This window comes from Lissotriton helveticus, chromosome 4_1 (assembly GCF_964261635.1).
Source record: "Lissotriton helveticus chromosome 4_1, aLisHel1.1, whole genome shotgun sequence".
Classification (NCBI taxonomy): domain Eukaryota; kingdom Metazoa; phylum Chordata; class Amphibia; order Caudata; family Salamandridae; genus Lissotriton; species Lissotriton helveticus.
The window spans coordinates 1,718,529,188-1,718,541,696 of NC_136063.1; positions in this window are offsets into that span (position 1 = coordinate 1,718,529,188).

Consider the following 12,509-nt stretch of genomic DNA (forward strand, 5'->3'; position numbering starts at 1 on the left):
AGTGTGCTGGTCTGAAAAGGTGGGTTCATGCTAGTCACACCATCTGTGTGCCTGAACCTGAAAACCCATACGACGGTGAAAGTACACCTGACTCTGATTCTGAAGCTGAACAAGAAAAGAATCCAGATACTGAAGATCGACAGGAACGTTGACATCTGGAAGTATCGGAAGCCAGTTCTGCGTCTGAAGGTGAAGGTGAAAGGGAGATTGTGGAAATACCAGATTCAGAAGATCAACCTGAAGATCGAGAATCGGTAAAGACAGACACCAGTAAAGACACAAAAGAAAATGAAGAGAAAGCTGTTGAAAAAGAGAATACTGAAAAGCAAACTGAAAACTCTGAAAGCAGGAACGGAAATCCTGAGACTGTGGAAGAGGAAGTAACTCACTATAAGGATGAGATTTCAAGTACCAGTTATGAAGTTGTTCCTAAAAGAGTAACAGAAGAGAAAGCTGAATCTGATTAAGACAAAGACATTGTGAAAATCATAATAAATGATACAGTTGAAGATACTGAAAGTGAAACTGATGACAGTGCAGACGAAACTCCATTAAGAAAAAGCCCAAGAAAAAGAGCTTGGAGAGTGGAGCATAACACAGTAGAGCCAAAGACTAAGAAAATCTGTAAAGGAGACAATTGGCCTAAAGGAACTGGTGGATTGAGATTTAAAATAGTTAACAAAACAAAAGAACCAGAAGAGCAAGTGAATGAGATCACTAGCCAAAAAGAAACATTGGGAAAGAAAATAGAGACTATCCAAAGGCCAAAAAGAGTAAGACGTCCAAATCAGAGGTACAAATCACCTGAGTGGACATACATTGTCCTACCACCAATTGTTGAGGTTAATAGCTGTCAAGAAAATCTGTACAACCCAAAGCCAATTGGAAAAAGTGAGTAAAGAAGTCAACTAAGAGATAAGAGATAGGTGCTCAAAATATATGGTATGAAGTAAAAAATTCTGAAGTCCTGTGAGACGGATATTGTAAATAAAGAAGAGGTCGGAGTTGACATAAGGTCGAAGAAAACTTGTTAGAAAAACTTTACTATAGTATAATTTAGAATAGGATTGACAAAAGGTCGAAGAAAACTTGTTAGTGAGCTGAGTAGTGTGCAACTTGTAAGTGACATAAGGTCGAAGTAAAACTGTTAGGGATAAATGGCAATGAATAACCATAAGGCGAAATGTTCTATTTTTAGAAAATGGTGTAGATGTTTTTCAATATGTATGGGATTGTTTATAGTATTGTGGGTAATTTTAGCTATTGTAATTCCTTTCCAAAATTAAAACAGAATGTGAGTTTAAATAAGCCGAGTGAGAAAGGAAAAATTCATGAGACTCACGTGTACAAACCAGAATTGCATCAAGATAGGTCGAGAAGTGATTTTACTAAAAACACCTTTTCAAAGTTGTTACTTGAGTATATTAAAACTATGAATGTTGATGACTGTTATGTTTGTGTAAAATTGCCAGCATCAGTGTCAGAAGAGGTGACTTATCACCACCTTCCTCTTACATATGGAGTAACTTGTAGTGTAATTGCAAGTTTGTTTTATCAGACTGGAAAACTGGAATATCATTATTCCAATGTAGATGAAATATTAGCAAAATTGAAAATTGATGGTACGTTGAATAAAAGAAAACCTGCAAAGGAAATGGGAGAATATTTCTTAGAATTAGATGAGTTGACACATGAGTATGCTTTTAATAATAACTTGACATGCAAAATGAGAATTGAGGAAAAGGCCTTTCTAAATATGGTTGAGAAAAGAAGAATTGCTTACAAACGGAATGAGAAAATGAAGCATGCAAAATATAAATATTTTACATTTAATGATGAGAATATTGAGGATAAGAATGTGAATGTAGCAATTAATATAGATGCTCCAATGTTGGGAAAATTTTGTATTAGAAGAGCCAATTCAATGTATGACAATTATTTTGCGGTTGCAAGTCAATGACAAGACACCCATAGAATTTTAGGGGGTTGTTGATTTAAAGGAGGAGATGACCATGTTTTTCTGTAATTTATTTTATGTGTGGGAATAGAGCTTCTTATAGGTTACCGGACCATTGGTATGGGACATGTTATGTGGGTTTGGTCTTCCCTAAAATTTTTCATGTAGACAGAAGCACTAATAGAAAGCATGAGATAGGTAAAGTTTTAAGTTGAAAAAGAAGAGAAAGTGTGTTAGAAATAATAGGTGATGTATTTGGAGCACTGACACCAGCAGTGGGAATTTCGTTTAATGCAAATAGAATCAGAAAATTGTCCACAATAGTTGATCGATTATCAACAGACACAGCAGGAGGATTCCTGATGGTAAATACTGAAATGGTTGCTATGAGAGCTATGGTTAAGCAAAATCGACTTGCCCTTGATATAATTTTAGCAAAAGAGGGAGGAGTCTGTGGGATTTTGAAGGTTCAACATTGTTGCATTTATATCCCAGATAAAAATCAGAATATTGAAAAGTATATTATAAATATTATATATTTGCATAAAGAAATTGAACCACTGGAGGTTGAAGGTGTCCTTGAAAGGCTGGGTAAAAGTTTCTCAGCAATTAAGCATTTGTTTCAAGAAATAGGTAGTTCAATTATGGGTAAATTACTAATTCCAATACCAATTATAGTGATAGTGATTTTCTTGATAAGATTATGTTGCATATATAAAGGTAGGAGGAATTTTAGGCATACAATAAAGAAAAGAAATGAAGAAAAACTGGCAAGAATGAGAGAAAAGAATGAAATGGAAATGGAAGAAATAAGAGAAAAGATTTTTAAAGACTCAAAAGAAAAAGAAACTAAAGTGTAGATGACATTAAACAGAAGAATTCGAAACATGTTCTGCTAAATTTTCCAAAATTTTGAGAGATGTTTGGTGATAAAATCACCAGATGAGGGAATTGATGGAGCGAGGTGGTAAAAACAAAATTTTGTGTACCCCTCTCAAAATTAATGTCCCATAACGTTAACACTTGCTAATGATGTATTGTGAATTAATCAACCATAGTATAAGATGCATACACTTTTTACACATAGGAGTACTAATTTTGCATGCATGTTGCACTAAAATTAACTAATATGTATTGTTATTGTGCTGTGAATTAATGCACAGCATAAATATACACAAATGCAGCTCAAATGTGCTTATTGTATACGTTTTGTGCTAAGAAGTGGTCGGATATGTAAGTATAAAACTCATTTGTGTGGCTTATTTGCTAGGTAACAACTAATGGGAAACATTAGTAAGGTGGGAGGTAAACAGAAGGGCTTTAGTTCTATATTTAACATAAATCTGTGTTTGTTTCTATGATAGTCCCGAAAGAGGCCTCTGAGGCCTACTTTAGAAATGGCTGCCTGAGTAAACTGTGAGCAAGAGCTGGACAGCACATGCGCGCCCAAAGCCTGCAAGAGTGAGTGAACCGCCTGTGCTCAGAGAGGTTCAAGGCTGCCTTGTCCTAGGACCTAGGATGGGTGCCAAACATGGACGCTCGAATGTTATGTTCCTGAGAAAAAGTCTTCACGTTGCAAATTGGGGATATGACTAGGCCACGGACTGTCTTAAACAAAGCCCCTTTATTTTTCTGCTGAATCGTTGTGAAAATGATGTTGTAATGGCGAGAGGATGCTCACCCACCCCGAATTTGTCCAATCAGAATCCGAATAAGTAATGGTAGATACATTTTAGATAGATTAAGTTAGGAAATTAGTGTATAAAATCCCTGTTTTTGTCTAAGGGTAGTCGCTTTTCCGATTTCTTCACAAAGTGCTGCCAGACTGAAGATCAATTCCTGGATGTAACAACTTTTCCTTTGAAACTTTATTTGTTTGCTTTGCAGGACTGAAGGATAAGATGAGGGTGTTAGTTAGGGATGTTAGGAGAGAATTAGTTTGGAACTATCTGTCCTTTGCTAAACTTTTAACTGATTTCTAAATAAGTGACTTTTTCTGAGCTCTAATAAAATGATCATTCTGAAATAAAGATTAAGATTTTAATGAATAAAGAATTAATTAATGCCTAAATGTCAATCAATCAATCAATCAAAGCATTTATATAGCGCACTACTCACCCAGAGGGTCTAAAGGCGCTGGGGGAGGGGGGTCCGCTACTGCTCGAACAGCCAGGTCTTGAGTTGCTTCCTGAAGGCGAGGTGGTCCTGGGTCAGGCGGAGGTGGGTCGGGAGGGAGTTCCATGTCTTGGCGGCGAGGTAGGAGAAGGACCGTCCCCCTGTGGTGGCTCTTCGGATGCGGGGGACGGCAGCGAGGGCGTGGCCGGTCGATCGAAGCTGGCGTTTGGGAGCGTAGAAGTTGAGGCGGCTGTTGAGGTATCCTGGGCCTTGGTTGTGTAGGGCTTTGTGTGCGTGGGAGAGGAGTCGGAAGGTGATTCTCTTGTTGACCGGGAGCCAGTGCAGGTCTCTCAGGTGTCCGGAGATGTGGCTGCGATGGGGGATGTCCAGGATGAGACGTGCTGAGGCGTTCTGGATCCGCTGGAGTTTCTTCTGGAGCTTGGCGGTGGTTCCGGCATAGAGGGAGTTGCCGTAGTCCAGACGGCTGGTGACGAGGGCCTGGGTGACCGTCTTCCTGGTCTCGGTGGGGATCCACCGGAAGATCTTACGTAGCATGCGCAGGATGTTGAAGCACGACGAGGAGACGGCGTTGACTTGTCTGGTCATGGAGAGGGAGGAGTCCAGGATGAAGCCTAGGTTGCGTGCGTGGTCAGTTGGTTTGGGTGCGCTGCCTAGGGCGGGGGGCCACCAGGAGTCGTCCCAGGCGGAGGGTGAGGATCCCAGGATGAGGACTTCCGTCTTGTCCGAGTTCAGTTTCAGGCGGCTGTTCTTCATCCATTCGGATACCTCTTTCATCCCTTCGTGAAGGTTGGCTCTGGCGGTGGCGGGGTCGTTGGTGAGGGAGAGAATCAGCTGGGTGTCGTCGGCGTAGGAGATGATGTTGAGGTTGTGCTGGCGTGCGATGTCTGCGAGGGGGCTCATGTAGACGTTGAAGAGGGTTGGACCGAGCGAGGAGCCTTGAGGAACGCCGCAGATGACTTCGGTGGCTTCAGATCTGAACGGGGGGAGGCGGACTCTCTGTGTCCTTCCGGCGAGGAAGGAGATGATCCACTCCAGTGCCTTCTCCTGGATTCCGACGTTGCTGAGTCGCTGCACTAGTGTACGGTGGCAGACAGTGTCGAAGGCCGCGGAGAGGTCTAGGAGGATGAGGGCTGCTGTTTCTCCGTTGTCGAGCAGTGCTCGGATGTCATCGGTGGCTGCGATCAGGGCGGTCTCGGTGCTGTGGTTGGCCCGGAAGCCGGACTGCGAGAGGTCGAGGGATCCGTTCGTCTCGAGGAAGCCGGCCAGCTGCTTGTTGACGGTCTTCTCGACGACTTTAGCAGGGAACGGGAGCAGCGAGATGGGGCAGTAGTTCTTGAGGTCGGTGGGGTCAGCTGATGGTTTCTTTAGTAGAGCGCTGAGTTCGGCGTGCTTCCAGCTCTCCGGGAAGGTGGTGGTGTTGAAGGAGGTGTTGATGATGTCCCGCAGGTGGGGTGCGATGACAGCGTCGGCCTTGTTGAATATGTGGTGAGGGCAGGGGTCGGTAGGAGATCCGGAGTGGATGGAGTTCATCGTGCGGACGGTGTCTTCGGTGCTGATCGGGGTCCAGGCGCGGAGGGTGGTGGTGGGGGGCGGTGGTTCAGTCGTGGCGTGCGTCAGTTGAGTGCTGAAGCTGTTGTGTATGTCCGCGATCTTGTTGTGGAAGTAGGAGGCGAGGGAGTTGCAGAGGTCTTGCGAAGGGGTGATGTCGTTGTTTCCGGCGTTGGGGTTGGAGAGCTCTTTAACGATGTTGAAGAGTTCCTTGCTGTTGTGTGCGTTGTTGTCCAGTCGTTCCTTGAATGCGGTTTTCTTGGTGGCGTGGATGAGTTGGTGGTGTTTTCGGGTGGCGAGCTTGAGGGCAGTCATTTTGTCCGGTGTTGGGTCTCTGCGCCATGTTCTCTCGAGGGCTCGGCAGTTCTTCTTGGAGCTTTTGAGTTCGTCGGTGAACCATGGGGCTTTCTTGCTAACGGGTCTGCTAGGCGGGGTCTTCAGAGGGGCGAGGTCGTCTGCGCAGTTGCTGATCCACTTCGCGAGGTTGGTGGCCGCCTGGCTTGGGTTCGTTGCGCTGGTGGGTGGGTTCTTGCTCAGGGAAGTCGCGAGCTGGTCGGCTGTGATCTTGTTTAATGTCAGACATATTAAAGTTTTGCTGTTAATAAAATTGGGAAAATGGAATTTTAAAGCTGGTCTTGTGATTTTCCTACGCCTAATTTTCTTTCTAGCAGATCCATTGCCACTATTGTGGTGCAAGTACGTGTGAAGATGGTCAGAGTCTATTAGTTTACTAGGCATCAAATGTCAAACATAAGCACAACATAACTTAAATCATAATAGTTCATAGATCCAGTGTGTATTTTATTCTCATACATAAGTAACTGGATATTTAGTATACTTCAATAGGTACCCAAAAACATTGAGTTACACAGTCATATACACAAGCATATCCATTGATTTCTTAAGTCAATTAATCTTATGCACACGAATGAGAGGCAAATATCATTTACGATTCATTATAAGGATAGCTTGAAATTATAAAGTAACATACCATAATATTCACATTATAATTCAAAACAATGCGCTCAAAGTGAACAGGAAAGGAGGTAGTTAGAAGGAATGGGTGTGATGGAAAGAGGTGAGGACTCCATTGCTATTACAGTTCGTGAATGATTTCAAAGGGACCGTCAGGTTGTTGTGTGTGATTGTTTTGGTTTCTATGCATAGTGTACATGCCTTGCAATTGCTGCATTTGTAATTTCCAAGTGTAATAGGTAGGTTCAGCATTGATTGAATGGTGGGGACCGGTGGACTGTCCAGCATGGATCGTACTACGCAGTCTCTGACGCTTTTAGCCCTCTTGAAAACGTGCATTGGTGGATTAGGTATTTCGATGGCATCTGACACAATGTGCCAGTGTTTATTGACTATCTTCCTTATTGCGTGGCTCTTGCTGCAATAGGTAGTGACACAGATCATCCTATTTTCTGGAGTATTTTTGTTTTTGGGTACAAGTAAATTCTCCCTGTTGTAGAACCAGGCCCGTTTACGTGCTCTTTTGACCAGCCTTTTGGGGTAGCCTTTTTCAAGCAGGCGAAGGATGAGTTCATCGGATTCAGCAAAGTAATCCTCTTTAAGAGTACAATTCCTCCTGATCCGGAGGAACTGGCCGAAGGGTAAGTTGTCCCGTAAGGCCCGGGTGTGGTGGCTTGAGTATCTCAACAGCGTATTCCGCTCAGTTGGTTTTCTGTAAAGGGTCGTGTACAGTGCTCCATCTCTTTCTCTGATGCCAATGTCCAGAAAGTCAATTGATTCATTGCTGCAGCTGGAAGTGAATTGGATATCCTGCGATTGGGTATTAAGCCATTGAGTGAATGATTCGAGTTCATGTTGTTGCCCTGTCCAGATGATCAAGATGTCATCTATGTAGCGACGGTATTCAGAGATGTTATTGAGATACGGGTTGTGTGGGGAAAGGATGTGGTGTTGCTCATAGTCACTGATGTAAAGAATAGCCAGGTCCGGGGCAAAGGCTGCCCCCATGGCTACACCTTTACTTTGCATGAAGAATTTGTTTTGGAATACAAAAAATTTTTGGTCATGGCACAGCCCGATATAATGGGTCTTCCTGGTGGTTTAGTGGGATTCTTATGGACCTTCGGTAAGACATAGATGGTGGGGATGCGTGGTTGGTTCACGTTTAGATAAAGATATTCTTTCTCAGTCAAGAAACCATCCTCCTTCCCTTTCTCAGTGACGGCAATGATCTGTAGTCTGATCTCCTTCGTTGGGTTGACCATTTGCAGGTGTAGCTCTCTACACATGAACCTTTGATGGTCCCAACCTAAGAGCCACTGGATGGCCTTACGTAAAGTATGCATGTTTTTCCTAACCCAGCTCCATTGCAGTAATGAATTAAGTTTCCAGTTTGAGATATTCATTCTAATTACATTATCCATAGGCGCTCCTGTTCTTTTTTGTCCTGATGAAGACCCCAGCATGAGGTTTCCATTAACCCTTATACCAGGGGTCGAAACGTAGACGACCAGACCACGCCATCTCTCTGAACATAGGAGTAAACTATGGAATAATACGGATCCTATGTTTAAGAGCTTTATGGAACTTACGATCTAAATTAGACTGTAAAGGCTACACTTGATTTTACTGTGATTGTAACAGGATCACAACACCTTTACCCAGTCCTCACCTCTTTCCATCACACCCATTCCTTCTAACTACCTCCTTTCCTGTTCACTTTGAGCGCATTGTTTTGAATTATAATGTGAATATTATGGTATGTTACTTTATAATTTCAAGCTATCCTTATAATGAATCGTAAATGATATTTGCCTCTCATTCGTGTGCATAAGATTAATTGACTTAAGAAATCAATGGATATGCTTGTGTATATGACTGTGTAACTCAATGTTTTTGGGTACCTATTGAAGTATACTAAATATCCAGTTACTTATGTATGAGAATAAAATACACACTGGATCTATGAACTATTATGATTTAAGTTATGTTGTGCTTATGTTTGACATTTGATGCCTAGTAAACTAATAGACTCTGACCATCTTCACACGTACTTGCCTAACTGACCCAGGTCAGAGAGTTTGTAGGGTCTTCCCCGTTATAACTCATCACTATTGTGGTGCGTCTGAATAAATAAATGTTTGAATAAAAACCATGGTAAAGTGTAATAATCTGTAGGTGTAAATAATAACTGATTTAAATATAGTTGTTAGACACTCCACCAAATGTTACAGCATTTCTCCAGTGTGATTCACCAAAGCCCTGAAGTCAAGTGTAAGTGAATAGAGTAATTGTGCAGTGTTATGGGCCCCGCGGACGAATGGTTATGTGTTTAAGATTTCAGGGAAATGGTAAGTGCTGATTAGAAATGATTTCTGGAGTCTCGCTGTAGCAAAAGCATTGTATTCATCGCACATTATCATTTTGAAAACAAGCACACAACAAACATTGTTACGCACTATAGCCGTTTATTTGCTTTACTATCTCTTATAGTGAGTAGGCAGGTTTGTGTATGAGGAACATTACACAGTCCGGATTTCAGCTTAAATGCATATGTAGGGCCTGTACGAAAAATGTCAACATATACATTTGTAATTTAAAGTATCAATGTGTATCTGAATAGAAGGAATCAAGTAACCTTGAAACCACTTTTGACACATTTACCAATGCTGAATGTCTCCACTTCTCTGGTTGAGTACCTGGGGTTGGTTGATTTGCTAGGGGACCCAAAATTTCATTAAGAGATCTCTTGGAAAACAGGATGTCCTGCTTTTAACAGATTTGTAAACATTCAGATACCATTACTGGTGAACAATCCGAACTTTCTATATATTCTTAGGGCCCTATTACAAATCTGGCGCTCCGAGGAACGCCAGACTCGTGGTGGCACATGGCTGGTGGATCCAGCCACTGGCAGAACAACTGCCCGATTACGACCTGGGCAGTCGGACTGCCCTGGGACCGTACGCTCTGCATAGGAACCACCGTTCTCTTGCATTGGAGAGGTGGTCAGAGGGTTCAATATGCTTGGCGAGAACGCCACTGTCCCGCCAAGCATATTACGAGTTTTCTCTCTGCCAGGGTTTTCATGGCAGTTCCACCACCATGAAAATCCTGGCGGAGAGGAAATAAAGGGGGCCTTAAAGGGCCCCCTGAAGTCCATGACATGCAGGAACCCATGTGCGTGCAAACAGGGGGACACATGTTGTAGAGGCACAACTTTTGTTTCCTCTCCGCCAGGGTTTTCATAGTGGCGAAACCGCCATGAAATTCTTGGAAGAGAGAAAACTCGTAATATGCTTGGCAGGACCGTGGCGGTCCAGCCAAGCCTATTGTAGCCTCTGACTGCCACTCCAACGCCAGTAAATGTCGGTTTCCTGGCTGAGCTGGCAGTCCGACTGACCATGTCATAAACAGGTGGTCAGACCGCTGGCCAAGTGGTGGCTGCATCTGCCAACGCAACGCCACCACAAGCGTGGAAGTCCTCGGACCGCCAGACCAGTAATAAGGCTGTAATAAAGTAGTGAAAGTACCATTATCCATCAAGATATGTCATTCCAAGTTTAGCTTTCTTCCGCACACCTACTGTGGGAAATGTATTTCTGTTGTGTTGCTAACAACATTTTAAATGAGTGATGCAAAGCTTAGGTTTCTAGTTTGACAGTGTTATTGTTAAAGATAATGTCTCGCTGGCGGAAATATCTAGGAAAGAGTGTTTCTGATCCCTGTCGATGCCAAGTAAGAATTCCATGAGCTTTGCAAAGTGATAGCAGTAGCTTAAACATCATAATCACCATCTGCACATCATTTGAAAATGATGAAGAATGCTCATCTTTCTGTTTTGTCAGCAACGTGGCAGTCAAATTGCAGCCTCTTGTAAATATTAGTAACCTATAGAATATATATATAAATTTGTATCAAAATACAGACAAATTGCAGCAAAGGATGGTGCACTGTTGGCGTGCAAGGTGGCACAGTGCTTCCCTGCACAAACAAAGATATATCTCTGGTAGAGTCCGAGGCATGGAGGTGCCAGTTGAAGGCAGGCAGTACACTTCGTTATGTTTGTCAGTGGATCAACATCTTGGAAAGATACTTAGGATAGAAAATCTTAAAGTCGATGTACTGTCTCAATGTTCCTGTTGCTATTGAAGGATCTTGGAGACAAAGTGTCCAGAAAAGGAGAGAAGGTGAATAGTCTCTGTTGGACCCATGATCTGGTGCTGCAGCTTGATCCAGAAGACACTATCATGGAGAGGGGGTGCTCTAATGTGATGATGTAGCTGGGTCTGGTGGCTTAGTGGACTGAAGCGTCCGCTGTAGGGGCCTGTGTTCGACCTCTTGGTCACATATTCGAATCCCGGCGGGTCCACTCAGCCTTTCATCTTTCTGAGGTTGATAAAAATAGTACTGTTTAGTTGGGTGATTTTAAAAATCTGTGATTCAGCGTCAAGATGCCCTTGGGTGAATGTGCGCTTTAAAAATACACATGTTGTGTGATAACATTGAAGATACAACACAGGTAAGTGTTGAAGACGACTTTATTCCCCTTCACCACCACAAGTCCAGACAGGTGGAGTCACGTGTGGAATCTTAACAACAAGGGTAAGAATGAACCAAGGGGACAAGAAGGAGAGGGTGAAAGAAATGTATCAGGTGCCAGATGATAAGATTATGTTATGATGAAATCAGGTGAAGTTCACTGTGAACTGCCACTGTGAGCACAAGTGCAACATAAGTTTATGGTGGTCAATTGTGCCTGCTTATTACGCATCTAATTAAAGAAGTGCGCCACGGAGACTCCTGCTTGTTTCATTTTCAGAACTATCAATGGGAGGCAGAAAGACGAGGGTGACTTAGCTTTTAGGGTTTTATTTCTCCCCATTCTAAGTAGAAGGAGTTTTTTTTTTAACTTATATGGCGCAAACAGCTACCCAGAAAGGGTTTACCATCTATTTGTGGTTCATTATACCTTGTGTGCACATGTTGGTGATGGTGCTCACAAGAGTAAAAAAGTACATATGGGCGAAGTCCTCTGAGATAATTGCTACACACTTTTGGTCCACATTAACATTGACTGCCTTGCCCAGACAGACCTTTCATTTCTGCAGAACGTCTAGCTTCTTCAAGAAGTTACAAGCCGATGCTTTCCACTTCTGTAATGTTCTGAAGGGATCGGGGAACTGGTGTTGGCCAGCTGTTGGAAATGGTCCACGGTGTAAGTTGAATGAGGCTTGGCAGTTTTTTCTGGCTCCAAGCATTGGAGGCAAAATCGTTTGCGTGCCCTTAACAGCAGCTATGTGTACTTAAAAGTGGAAACCAGATCTGAATGCTGATGTCTTAGCAATATTTTTGTTACCAAGCTCACTTGGTATTAGTATCAAGATAATAGGAGGTGCACAATGGTGCTTTGGTATTGGAGAAACACTGTCTAGTTTCCTGCAACTGATCAAAGACATAACATTTCGACAATGTACTATCTAGTAATGTATGACTTAGTAGATTTAAAGCTCTCTGTGCACCATATAAGCTATGAAACCATGCTTAGCCATTAGTTAAGATCATTGAAGTCAATGCCTGCTTATGGGTGTTATTTTCTGGGGTTTGAAAAGATTAGAGGAGTGAAGATGTGTTTCTAGTGCAGATAGCTACTCTGCTATCAATTTAGAAGCATAAGCTAGCAATTGGGCTGAGTGAAACACCTAAACTCCATGGCTACAAATCACAGTAAGTATTTTAGGAATTGGTGAGTCAGTGCTTGTTGCTGTGGCGGAACCCGTATTAAAAGAGAGCATTAACCAACTGCAGCTAGTGCGTATTGGTATTGGTTGACCAGGGGAAGCAGATCAACATGATCTAGATAAAGTATCTCAAAGGGACTGATGGCGGCCTT